This window comes from Alosa sapidissima, chromosome 12 (genome assembly GCF_018492685.1).
Source record: "Alosa sapidissima isolate fAloSap1 chromosome 12, fAloSap1.pri, whole genome shotgun sequence".
Taxonomy (NCBI): domain Eukaryota; kingdom Metazoa; phylum Chordata; class Actinopteri; order Clupeiformes; family Clupeidae; genus Alosa; species Alosa sapidissima.
In genome coordinates this window covers 33,933,579-33,948,007 of record NC_055968.1, presented here as the reverse complement: position 1 = coordinate 33,948,007, position 14,429 = coordinate 33,933,579, and the positions used below count along the sequence as shown (strand labels likewise).

Here is a 14,429-nt window from a genome sequence, read left to right as displayed (position 1 = left end):
TCTGCATGTAAGCATCCCAAGTAGGCTAAGGCTATATACCACACACAGGCATAAATCATTTTAATTATCTAAGATTAGATTTTTGCACCATTGGTTGGAAGATGTATGAACATCAACATCAGGCTTAGGCGATAGCTTACTCGGTACATCGGTCATGTTCTTTGCTACTTGTGAGAGCCCTAGGTCTACTATGTGTGGGCGCTGCCTGTGCAATAATGGTTTGTGGGGTCACTTAAAGCTGCAGTTGGCAAGATTTTTGTTGATCATATTCACTGAAACCGACACTATGCTCTGACAGAACAACATTTATAAATAACATCCCCCCATGAAAAGAGTTAACGCAATCAGTGTGAAAATGAACAGTTAAATGTGTCAAAAAATAACACTATGGATACACTATTATGTAGTTAAAATATTAACACAAAGTGTAACATTAATTCTGAACCAGTGATAATTATATCAACTCTGGGGTAGGTTTGAATTTAACACTATTTGAGTTGAAATAACACTGAATAACAATGAATCCATTGCTGGTGGATTCAGATGTAGACCAATTTAGATTTATTTTGTGATTAATTTCCAGTAGTCACTGCTAAATTAGAATAAGATAAGATAGAATAAGATTTCACTTCATTCATTTGGAATAATAACACACAATTTGGAAGTTTTTTTTGTCTTTATTAAATGCATTTAATCACCAGTAAATCATTAATCATCAGTAAAATCATTCGGCTTCATGCTAACAGTGCTGAAGCTGATGACTAGCCTACGTAACTATTTGAGAGTTCTAATCTGCTAGACTCAGGTCTCTCCTAATTCTTTTATATGTGGCACATCAGGATCAGGAGAATATCATTCAGGGCGACGCCAGAGCTCCTGATCGTAGTGCATTATTTCTAGGTGTCCATCAGTGGTCACTACGAGCTTAATCCCTTCCTGAGCCGTGCTCCCGCTGTTGCTCATCCACACAGGGTATTTTGATGCGTTGTACATGACCAAGTTCCCATCCGGCTCCATCTTGATGCTTTCACCTCCTTGTCCTGTTGTGTTTGTGGACCAAATCGGGGCTGTGCCTGATAAAGTGAAGTTTCCATTTGTCTGTAATGAAATGCCAGAGGTCAGGGATGCCTTATTTCACAGCTACATCAGAAGCTTTCGAGGCTAATTTTAAACACTAGTGCAGTGCCCAATTCAAACATGCTATTCCTGTAGAAAACATGTAGCCCCATTACATGCCCGCAGGTAAGCCTGCTTTAAAAATAGGATGATAGGGAAAAACATCATTCCAGCTAAGCATTCAATAATGAATACTGAATATTATATTATGACATAATATAATGTGCAGTGAGCAGAATTTAAACATGGCTAAATGTGAATTTTTTTACAGATCGAAATGGCATAATCCTAACAGCTGTTTTGAGGCAAAGTTATATGTTTACCCTATTGAATAACTTCATGATAGAGAAGACAAACCATTCTGTGGAATGATGGATCATTATTGGAAATTTGCAACGATCTGACTCAAAGTCAGTCTCTGGTAGACCATGTAGCCTAAGTGACATCCCTTCCTGTCTGCCACTCATTACCTGTAACTGGTAATCCTTCAATTCAGGACCATTATTGCTTGTTTCAGTTTGGGACACTGCAGTTGGAATTGTCATCTATTTATTCAAAGTCTAAATACAGTCCAAAGTAGCCTGGACTATTCAAAGTGTCAGTTTATTCCACATCTTTTTTTACGTTGTTTTGAATAGCCACTGCATAGTTTGTTGGAATCATTTTATGCAAGGAAACTGGGGCACCTACACCGTACGCTGGCGACCCGGGTTCAATTCCCGCCCCGTGGTCCTTTCCGGATCCCATTCCGACTCTCTCTCCCATTCACTTCCTGTCATTCTCCACTATCCTATCCGCATTAAAGGCATAAAAAGCCCAAAAAAATACATTAAAAGAAACTGCATATGGGGTCTTTATTGTTGAGGTCAGACATGATAATAATCCACACATCTTGCACTTACTTCACATTTTACCCGTGTAGTCTACACTGATTCAGTTCTGCCAAAGCCCCTTATCTATCCTCTTTATAGCCTACAGTCCTCTAGCAAGACACCTGCCAAGTTTGAAATCAATCGGACGAATGGTCGACAGATATCCGAATAACAGTACTCGGTGACTTCGAGAAGCGGATATTTATGTTAAAATTCGCCTTTAATAGATAGATCATCGCAAACTGTACCTCAAATGTTGCTTTGTATAGTTTGTTCACCGATATCAGATATTGTCCTGGTACCAGTTGGCTGCCTGCTGGGAGTGTGTCAGTCCCACTCATCTTCTGGGGAAAACATATCAGAGATCCACAATTCTTTACAAAGGATTGTAACACATTCTGAAAAAACACAAACACTGTGCCACGAAGGGCATGTTTACACTTTTTAATTTTTTTTTTTCCGAATACATAGGCATCACAAGTACTAAACAGAGGCATATTGCTTTTTACACAGTACATATCCCATGTGTATAGCATATGCCTAGTATATGCCATGTTTTAAACAGAATATTGGGTCATTAAACACCTTAAACTGAATATGCTTCCCTGAAGGATGATTGTTGTAGGCCTGCACATGCTCAATTTGCACAGAATTAGGATAAAATGAACCAATTGTTTCTCACGCACTTTCCTAATCATAGCGAAACAATGCGCACACCTTTAAAAAGAAGATGAGACAAACTTACGTCTTGACATTTTTAAAAAGATTTGTAAAAAACTTATTGAGGCTGGCTATCGACGTATGCCTGAACAAGTGAAATACAGGTGGAAGACAAGGATGATGTTGTATTTTGCAGCCAAAAGAGGGAATTCCACCAACGAAGATTTATGCCATGATGTTGTACGCTGCGTCGCTGACGTATTTGTTATAATGTCGATTGCTATGTAAACAGGAATATGCTCAAAATGTGACATTCTACTTGTAAACAGGTTAAACGGAATATTGAGATAAACGGAATTTGGGCAATAAACTGATTCAAACCGGTTTATTCCCAGCATGAAAACCTGCTGTACGAAGAGTCTGAGAGTCCATCAGATGCACAAAATACTCACAAGTGAAGAGTAGACAGGTGATGTCAGACTGGTAGGATGCACAGAGACTGTGTGTGTTGTCAGACTGATGAGGGTCACTGAGGACTGCTAATTTTATAACCAACGCAGAGAGGGGTGGAAGAGAGGAGAATTCTACAGCAAACATGATGCATGCAGAGAGATGTGCTCACAACTCACTCACCCACTCACACAACTCCATACCGAGATAGCAGCAAATTGGACTCCAAGATACAACTTACAATGTTGAGTCAATTCAGTGTGTGGTTTCGACCAAGAACTAAATTCCACCTACCCTGTTATGGATTAAAGAGTGATGATGTGATTTTATCAGTGTGTGTGGTTACTGGTGATACAAACAGCTGCATGTCTTGTGAGCAATGTTAGAGAAGCTTATGTTGGAGAAATGGGGTGTGGGCACGGTTGTTAGTTTCCATCTGTAAGCACGTCCCACACATGACGTTTCAGTGGAGCTGAGCTGGTGTGTTTCACATCAGGTCCAGTGTGTGTGTGTGTGTGTGTGTGTGTGTGTGTGTGCTGAGGTGTTCCAAGCCTGTTCCAGCATCACGTTCCCTGTGGTCACATCCGATGAATTCCTCAGAGGGGAGAAGGTGTAGAGACCACATATCAGAAGGGAATGCAGAAGAATGGCTATGAGTTCAATCACATCATCGGATGATGAAGTGACTCATTTTGTCAGACGTGTGGAAGTGTGTGTGTGTGTGTGTAGGAGTGCTGCTGACACAAAAATCTCAAGGGTGCCTTTCCTGGAAACATTGTTGAGAAACCATCAATTGATCTTTTTCAAACTGTACTCCCATTCCCACTCCTCTTAAAGTCAAACTATAGGACCCCCTTTGTAGGAAATATAAACTCAGTGTCATAGCAAAAATATTTGACATTGGAGATAAACTAATCCAGCTATTCCACAAATCAAAATACAGATCTGCTCGATCAAGTTTTGATCAAGTATTGATCGAGCGCCTGTAAACTAATTTTGGATGTGCATATATATACCCTGCGTGCAGCTTGGCTCTTCTTCACTGACATCACCTAACTTGGGGTGGTACAGTTGATGATCACCTACATTTCTCTGATGTATAGCCTCAGTAGTCGTTGAATAAGTACTTAAAATCAGTACTTAAATAAAAGCACAAATAACCAGATAAATATTTACTCTAGTAAAAGTAGAATGTACCACAATCATAACCCTACTTAAGTAAAAGTAAAGAAGTACCTGCTTTTTAATGTACTGTAATTAAAAGTGAAGACCCGTGGCACAGGGTTCATATTGACTTTGCTGGGCCTCTGGAGAACCACATGTTTTTAGTGGTAGTTGATGCTCACAGCAAATGGCCTGAGGTGGTAGTGATGAAGAACACCTCGGCAGAAAGAACCATTGAAGAGCTTTGGTCTATTTTCAGTAGTTTCGGATTACCCCAGCAGCTTGTCAGTGATAATGGCCCACAGCTAATATCAGAAGAGTTCAAGACATTCATGGAAGAAAATGGCATTCAGCACATTAGAACTGCCCCATATCACCCAGCTACAAATGGGCTCGCTGAAAGATTCGTACAGACCCTGAAACAAGCTCTCAAATCGTCACCAAATACACAATCTCTTAACCGGCGCCTCAGTGCTTTCCTGTTGTCCTACAGAAATACTCCTCATGCTACCACAAAGGTATCCCCTGCCTCAGCTCACACCAGCCGTGCTTCATGCCACCCACCTCCGGTGACACTGATGAGTGACATACCCACTGACCGTACTTATCCAGAGAGAGTTAGATTCCCTCCAGACAGACTCTCCTTGTAGTCTAGAGACTAACCCACTACGTTGGGGCAAAATAATCCCCAGGGTTTAGTCTGGGAAATGAGGCAATTTACCCCCCTTTTTCCCTAGTTTAGGTGAAAGTTTGTTTATGTCACCAAATTGTTTATTAAACAAAGGTTAATAGAATGTCATAATTGCAAAAGAGAAAAGATCATACTATAATAAGGGACTGATTTGTTATTTTATTTCTGACGGTACTATGAAGGTAAAGGGGGAGGGAATTGTGGTATATTGGCTTCTTAAGTTTGACTCTCTGTGGATACCGTAGTGCCCTTGTTGTGATTACATGCTTTGTATGCAGATTCCTGGGTTCGAGAATACAGTGGCACACACGTTAACTGGTCTCCGTGTCTTCCTTAAAATATACACTAAATGCGTTACAACTACTATACTGAGGATATATACTACATTTGGGACCAGGGCACGGTTTCCCGATAACGATGGATACACGCACTTACAGGGTTTTCTACGATTCATCTTAAAATCGGTTGTTTGTTTTTTCCGACTGTTTTCCGAACATGCTCGTAGCGTGAACACGCGTGCACCGCTCTTGAGACACTCCTAAGGGGAGCTGTCCATGATAATAGTTCTGAGATATTCTCTAATTTGATGGTGATGCACTACCGTTTAAACTTTGGATCTGCACATTAATTCACATCAATACGAAAATACAGTAATGCTTTGGCATCTGCATGTAAGCATCCCAAGTAGGCTAAGGCTATATACCACACACAGGCATAAATCATTTTAATGATCTAAGATTAGATTTTTGCACCATTGGTTGGAAGATGTATGAACATCAACATCAGGCTTAGGCGATAGCTTACTCGGTACATCGGTCATGTTCTTTGCTACTTGTGAGAGCCCTAGGTCTACTATGTGTGGGCGCTGCCTGTGCAATAATGGTTTGTGGGGTCACTTAAAGCTGCAGTTGGCAAGATTTTTGTTGATCATATTCACTGAAACCGACACTATGCTCTGACAGAACAACATTTATAAATAACATCCCCCCATGAAAAGAGTTAACGCAATCAGTGTGAAAATGAACAGTTAAATGTGTCAAAAAATAACACTATGGATACACTATTATGTAGTTAAAATATTAACACAAAGTGTAACATTAATTCTGAACCAGTGATAATTATATCAACTCTGGGGTAGGTTTGAATTTAACACTATTTGAGTTGAAATAACACTGAATAACAATGAATCCATTGCTGGTGGATTTAGATGTAGACCAATTTAGATTTATTTTGTGATTAATTTCCAGTAGTCACTGCTAAATTAGAATAAGATAAGATAGAATAAGATTTCACTTCATTCATTTGGAATAATAACACACAATTTGGAAGTTTTTTTTGTCTTTATTAAATGCATTTAATCACCAGTAAATCATTAATCATCAGTAAAATCATTCGGCTTCATGCTAACAGTGCTGAAGCTGATGACTAGCCTACGTAACTATTTGAGAGTTCTAATCTGCTAGACTCAGGTCTCTCCTAATTCTTTTATATGCGTGTGGCACATCAGGATCAGGAGAATATCATTCAGGGCGACGCCAGAGCTCCTGATCGTAGTGCATTATTTCTAGGTGTCCATCAGTGTTCACTACGAGCTTAATCCCTTCCTGAGCCGTGCTCCCGCTGTTGCTCATCCACACAGGGTATTTTGATGCGTTGTACATGACCAAGTTCCCATCCGGCTCCATCTTGATGCTTTCACCTCCTTGTCCTGTTGTGTTTGTGGACCAAATCGGGGCTGTGCCTGATAAAGTGAAGTTTCCATTTGTCTGTAATGAAATGCCAGAGGTCAGGGATGCCTTATTTCACAGCTACATCAGAAGCTTTCGAGGCTAATTTTAAACACTAGTGCAGTGCCCAATTCAAACATGCTATTCCTGTAGAAAACATGTAGCCCCATTACATGCCCGCAGGTAAGCCTGCTTTAAAAATAGGATGATAGGGAAAAACATCATTCCAGCTAAGCATTCAATAATGAATACTGAATATTATATTATGACATAATATAATGTGCAGTGAGCAGAATTTAAACATGGCTAAATGTGAATTTTTTTACAGATCGAAATGGCATAATCCTAACAGCTGTTTTGAGGCAAAGTTATATGTTTACCCTATTGAATAACTTCATGATAGAGAAGACAAACCATTCTGTGGAATGATGGATCATTATTGGAAATTTGCAACGATCTGACTCAAAGACAGTCTCTGGTAGACCATGTAGCCTAAGTGACATCCCTTCCTGTCTGCCACTCATTACCTGTAACTGGTAATCCTTCAATTCAGGACCATTATTGCTTGTTTCAGTTTGGGACATTGCAGTTGGAATTGTCATCTATTTATTCAAAGTCTAAATACAGTCCAAAGTAGCCTGGACTATTCAAAGTGTCAGTTTATTCCACATCTTTTTTACGTTGTTTTGAATAGCCACTGCATAGTTTGTTGGAATCATTTTATGCAAGGAAACTTGGGCACCTACACCGTACGCTGGCGACCCGGGTTCAATTCCCGCCCCGTGGTCCTTTCCGGATCCCATTCCGACTCTCTCTCCCATTCACTTCCTGTCATTCTCCACTATCCTATCCGCATTAAAGGCATAAAAAGCCCAAAAAAATACATTAAAAGAAACTGCATATGGGGTCTTTATTGTTGAGGTCAGACATGATAATAATCCACATATCTTGCACTTACTTCACATTTTACCCGTGTAGTCTACACTGATTCAGTTCTGCCAAAGCCCCTTATCTATCCTCTTTATAGCCTACAGTCCTCTAGCAAGACACCTGCCAAGTTTGAAATCAATCGGACGAATGGTGGACAGATATCCGAATAACAGTACTCGGTGACTTCGAGAAGCGGATATTTATGTTAAAATTCGCCTTTAATAGATAGATCATCGCAAACTGTACCTCAAATGTTGCTTTGTATAGTTTGTTCACCGATATCAGATATTGTCCTGGTACCAGTTGGCTGCCTGCTGGGAGTGTGTCAGTCCCACTCATCTTCTGGGGAAAACATATCAGAGATCCACAATTCTTTACAAAGGATTGTAACACATTCTGAAAAAACACAAATACTGTGCCACGAAGGGCATGTTTACACTTTTTACATTTTTTTTTTCGAATACATGGGCATCACAAGTACTAAACAGAGGCATATTGCTTTTTACACAGTACATATCCCATGTGTATAGCATATGCCTAGTATATGCCATGTTTTAAACAGAATATTGGGTCATTAAACACTTTAAACTGAATATGCTTCCCTGAAGGAAGATTGTTGTAGGCCTGCACATGCTGAATTTGCACAGAATTAGGATAAAATGAACCAATTGTTTCTCACGCACTTTCCTAATCATAGCGAAACAATGCGCACACCTTTAAAAAGAAGATGAGACAAACTTACGTCTTGACATTTTTAAAAAGATTTGTAAAAAACTTATTGAGGCTGGCTATCGACGTATGCCTGAACAAGTGAAATACAGATGGAAGACAAGGATGATGTTGTATTTTGCAGCCAAATGAGGGAATTCCACCAGCGAAGATTTATGCCATGACGTTGGGAGCCTATTTGTACGCTGCGTCGCTGACGTATTCGTTATAATGTCGATTGCTATGAAAACAGGAATATGCTCAAAATGTGACATTCTACTTGTAAACCGGTTAAACGGAATATTGAGATAAACGGAATTTTGGCAATAAACTGATTCAAACCGGTTTATTCCCAGCATGAAAACGTGCTGTACGAAGAGTCTGAGAGTCCATCAGGTGCACAAAATACTCACAAGCTGAAGAGTAGACAGGTGATATCAGACTGGTAGGATGCACAGAGACTGTGTGTGTTGTCAGAGTGATGAGGGTCACTGAGGACTGCTAATTTTATAGCCAATGCAGAGAGGGGTGGAGAAGAGGAGAATTCTACAGTAATCATGATGCATGCAGATAGATGTGCTCACAACTCACCCACCCACTCACACAACTCCACACCGAGATAGCAGCAAATTGGACTCCAAGATACAACTTACAATGTTGAGTCAATTCAGTGTGTGGTTTCAACCAAGAACTAAATTCCACCTACCCTGTTATGGATTAAAGAGTGATGATGTGATTTTATCAGCGTGTGTGGTTACAGTTGATACAAACAGCTGCATGTCTTGTGAGCAATGTTAGAGAAGCTTATGTTGGAGAAATGGGGTGTGGGCACGGTTGTTAGTTTCCATCTGTAAGCACGTCCCACACATGACGTTTCAGTGGAGCTGAGCTGGTGTGTTTCACATCAGGTCCAGTGTGTGTGTGTGTGTGTGTGTGTGTGTGCTGAGGTGTCCCAAGCCTGTTCCAGCATCACGTTCCCTGGAGTCACAGCTGATGAAATCCTCAGAGGGGAGAAGGTCAGGGACAGATCATGGCTTGTGCCAAGTGTGCATGTGCACAGGGGCCCTCAGCCAATGGGGGCCCTCAGATTAAAAAAAAAAAAGCCATGAATTTAGTCTAGATTATGCCCGGTGCTTCTGTCTGTTAATTTGCGGCACAACTGAATGGTGTTATGGAACCGCGGACCGAAAAAAAAAAAAAACGAAATGTTTTCCTGATCAATAAATACTTATTAATTCATAAATCATAGAGGCATGACATTAGGTGGAAGTGGTAGGCTATGAGTGCTCATTCAATGTGTAAGCGTGTTTGCGAAAGTGAAAGTGACAAACTGAACCACTCGTGGGTACAGTAGGTGAATGAAGTGGATTCCTGCAATGTTCATGAAAACAGCATAGCGATTGGATAACCTAATAAATAGCGACTTGTTGTAGGCTTAACAGTAGCTTATATGGTAGCAAATAGCCTATGGCGATGCCGATGACAGATAGGCCTACATTTATTTCACTCATCTCGCTGGAGTGAGCGCATAATGTGGGCTGTTGCGCAAAGAAATTAATTAGGGAGATGATCTGCATCTCCATTTACCAAATGCTGTAGTTTTGCTAACATCTCCACTGTTAACGTGAAATATGTCTCCATGCAAGGTAGTGTCAAGCAGAAGTGAAGTGAAAACCTTATCATGCAGGTAGCCAATGTTCACGTCACCTGAGTCAGACAGAAAACGGGCCCTGCTTGCTCTGTTAAAGTTTGTATGCCCCTTCCAAACTGCGTTAAAAGGGTATATTTAACAGCCAGATTTTCAAAATATTCCCGGGGGAGACACCCCCGAACCCCCCGTAATATGATCAGCACCACCTCTCACAAAATACTATCAACGTCCCTGCTACCGGTCCGTCAGAAATATGACAACTGTTGTCCGGTCCGTTTAATGAAAAATGTTGGGAACCCCTGCTGTAGACTGTTTGGACAGCAAAGGGAGATTACAGCCTAATAATAAAAACAGCTGCTGGAATTCATTTCTGTGTGGTCCTGAGTTATAATATGTGACATAATGTACTACATTTTCATTGTGTGAAATTGTGCACCAGCCTGCACAGCGACAGCAAAGAGAGATGCGCTGGCTGCACGCGCATGTCACATGCACGTGCATACGCAAACGCGCCCGCACGCGTCACGGTCAGGGGGAGGGGGGGCCTTTTTTGATATTGTGCATATGGGACATATTTGTTTAATCCCTCCCTGGAGAAGGTGCAGAGACCACATATCAGAAGAGAATGCAGAAGAATGGCTATGAGTTCAATCACATGATCGGATGATGAAGTGACATGACTAATTATGTCAGACGTGTGGGGGTGTATGTGTGTGTGTGTGTGTGTGTGTGTGTGTGTGTGTGCGTGTAGGTGTGTGTAGGAGTGCTGCTGACACAAAAATCTCAAGGGTGCCTTTCCTGGAAACATTGTTGAGAAACCATCAATTGATCTTTTTTCAAACAGTACTCCCATTCCCACTCCTCTTAAATACCTAGAAGATGACATTTTAAAGTCAAACTATAGGACCCCCTTTGTAGGAAAGATAAACTTGATGACTGACTTGGTGTCATAGCAAAAATATTTAAAACAAGAAACATTGGAGATAAACTAATCCAGCTATTCCACAAATCAAATGACAGTATAAACAGTTCTTGCAGATCTTTCTTTCGATTTTTATCTTCAGTTAAGTTTTGATCGAGCACCTGTAAACTCATTTTGGATGTGCATACCCTACACTCGTTTTTTTCTCCAGCATGCAGCTTGGCTCTTCTTCACTCACATCACATAACTTGGGGTGGTACAGTTGATGATCACCTACATTTCTCTGATGTATAGCCTCAGTAGTGGTTGAAGAAGTACTTAAAATCAGTACTTTAATAAAAGTACAAATAACCAGATCAATATTTACTCTAGTAAAAGTAGACAATCATAACCATAATCATAACCCTACTTAAATAAAAGTAAAGAAGTACCTGCTTTTACATGTACTGTAATTAAAAGTACCTGCTTTTAATGTAATGTAATAAATAGCAATTTATTCTTTTAATGCCTATGTTCTAATAATAATAATAATGAAACAGTATGGGCAGTGGCATTTTAATTAAGCTAGTTTAGGTTAATGTACTTATTATTTTTAGGCTAACCATCTACCAGGGTGATCTGCAGAGTTAAATATCATCAAGCAAAACTAACAAAGAAGACTATAAATGGTAAAGATTACATTAGATTCAACTTTATTGTCATTGTGCATCACAAATGACCAAATTTAAACTGTGAGTCCCACATGGCGCATACGTGGCCTTCTTATATGTGTCCAACACTCTCCTCTGTACACCTGGGTGCTGTGAGTCCCACATGGCGCATACGTGGCCTTCTTATTTGTGTCCAACACTCTCCTCTGGACACCTGGGTGCTGTGAGTCCCACATGGCGCATACGTGGCCTTCTTATTTGTGTCCAACACTCTCCTCTGGACACCTGGGTGCTGTGAGTCCCACATGGCGCATACGTGGCCTTCTTATTTGTGTCCAACACTCTCCTCTGTACACCTGGGTGCTTCCCCTGCACGGTACTTCCATTGTCGTATGACTGCCCAGGACATTCGGAGATGTTCCACTGAAGATTTTTGAGATGTTCAATGAAGGTCTCGAACAGTCCTTTGCCCGTTGTGTCCTGCACATCAATGAAACCCACAAAATGTTCCTCAATGGACACACCCACATCTTCTTCACAGTTTGCTATGCCCAAGACGATTGATAACTGATAACTGTTGTGGCTACAGTCTGGTGTACAATCCATAATTACAGAAAAGTACTTTGCTCTCTTAATTAGAGATTGCATCTAATGTCTTCTGAGCAATGACTGAAAGGATCTCATTCTGCATGTGTTTACTGATATGATGGTCTCTGGTCTCCTGGCTTCCTCCTTACATGTTCAATCATAACAGCATCAAATTGGGCCATTAACTCTACCTGACCAAGGAGGTTGCCATTCCTGGGCGCGTAAAGGTGCTCTGCGTGGCCACGAATAGCTACATTTCATTCAGCCAAATGGCAGACAATGTCAAGCATGGCACATGTCCATCAGCTGCTGATTTACTGAATCAATTTTGGCATTTTCAAGCCTTCCACAAGGTGGAGCCACTTCTGCATGTTCTCGCTGTGTTCTTTGCTGCGCTCATGAGTGTGAAGATGATCACTAATATTCTTCCATGAGCGAAAACCATTCAAACTAAGTGATGCGTTTGATCTTCCGAAAAGTCGACATCCAAAACAATAAACAGCGTCTGCACTGACCGAATAAACAAACCATTTTCTGTTTATTTTTTCTCCATTTTTCATCGTCATATAATAATTTTCAACCGTAAATCTTCTGGGTGGTTTATGTGCATTTTTTGGGAAATAAAAGTTAATTTTAGACTTAATTTGCAGAGCGGCTCAACTCGCTCTGCATCTCTAATAGTCTGGTCAGTTCAGGGCAAATGGCTGCAAAAACTGATGAACATTTGAGCCAATGTTGCTCATGAAAGCCATGCAGTTTGTTTGGGCAAAAGATCTAAATCTACTCATGACATTTTATAGGTGGGTCATTCCACATCAATTCAACCAGGGCCCACGCACTTAGGTCTCAAAAAATTCTGAAACAATTACCAGGTGTACCTATGTTACCCAGGAGACACATTGTAAAATTACTTTTATGTAAGATCAATACTTTTCAAGATACAGCCAGTTTTATAGGGGGGGGGGGGGGGGGGGGGGGTCGATTTTGTATGTAGGATGTAGGAGGCTCAAATTGTGCATGCTGGTGCATAAATAGGAATAGTATACAGCAAAATCGTCACGTTTGGTCTGGATGATCATACTGTAGCTGTCCCTCAAAGTTGATCAAAATTGTATTGGAGTTTTTGGCTGGGCTCTGTTTAGGCCTTCAGAAGACATATATTTACTCAACATAGGCTCTTGATTTATGTTCCTTATTGAGATAAGTAGAAACACTCTCACAAAAAGCAATGAATTCCTTCAAGGTCTGAACAGCAGACCTCACAAGTCATTTTGGCTCTCATTTTCAGAGCACACAAACACCTTGTAGGAATATCCAAAGTTTTTTTTTGTTTTCTTTGTCCTCCATGATCTCTTCTTTTTGAAAAAAATCTTTGACTTGTCTTATGCAAATCTTTTTCTGTTTCTGTTTTTCTGTATAATGTTTTGTATAGAGTTAGAGACTCCAAAACAGAAAAAGTTGGGACGTTGTGTAAAATGTGAATAAAAACAGAATGTAATAATCTGCAAATCTCTTAAACTCATATTTAGTTGCAAAAAGGACACAGACAACATATCAAATGTTGAAAATGACAAATTTGACTATTTCATGGAAAATATATGTTAATTTTGAATTTGATACCAGCAACATGTTTCAAAAAAAGTTGGGACGGGGGTAACAAAATGCTGGAAAAGTTGTGTAATGATAAAGAAAACAAAAGGAAGAATGTTTCACAACTAATTAGGGTAACTGGCAACACGATTGGGTATGAAAAAGAGCATCCTAGAGAGGCAGGGTCTCTTAGAAGTAAAAATGTAGGGTTATTCATCACTCTGTGTAAACCTGTGTGCACAAATGATGAAACAATGTCATTTTAATGCTTCTTAACATTTAATTGTGATGTATTTAGGGAGTTCATCATCTACAGCAGGGGTTCCCAAAGTGGGGGTCACGGGACAGCGAGGGGTGGGTCGCGAAATGATTTCCATAAATCAAATAAATTTGGAAAAAATAAAATTCAGAAAAATTATGACTGGATAAGATCACCATTCACTGTAACCACCGCAAGTCATCTGTCAGCCGGCATGGAGGACGCACTGGTTGAGCTGTCATGTGACCGCACTTTAAAGACAGATTTTAATTCCAAGACGCTTGCTGAGTTCTGGATTTCAGTCGAGAGGGAATATCCACAGCTATCCAAGGCCGCGATGGACCCCCCCACCCCATAAATGCACAAATAGGCTGACACCAGACATAATTTCACTGCATTTCTTACTTCCAGTAACTATATGCATGTGACAATAAACTTCCTTGTATCCTTG

The 14,429-nt window shown here is 40.4% G+C and overlaps 1 long non-coding RNA gene across 1 annotated transcript; it reads right to left on the bottom strand.

Annotated features, from left to right (window-relative positions):
* Window positions 1-7,856: 7,856 nt before the first annotated feature.
* LOC121678513 lies at window positions 7,857-9,039 on the bottom strand. The gene is made up of 3 exons (XR_006021254.1): window positions 9,025-9,039; window positions 8,732-8,819; window positions 7,857-7,952 (listed from the first exon to the last, which is right to left on the bottom strand). It is a non-coding gene; the product is annotated as an uncharacterized LOC121678513 (long non-coding RNA).
* Window positions 9,040-14,429: the final 5,390 nt, after the last annotated feature.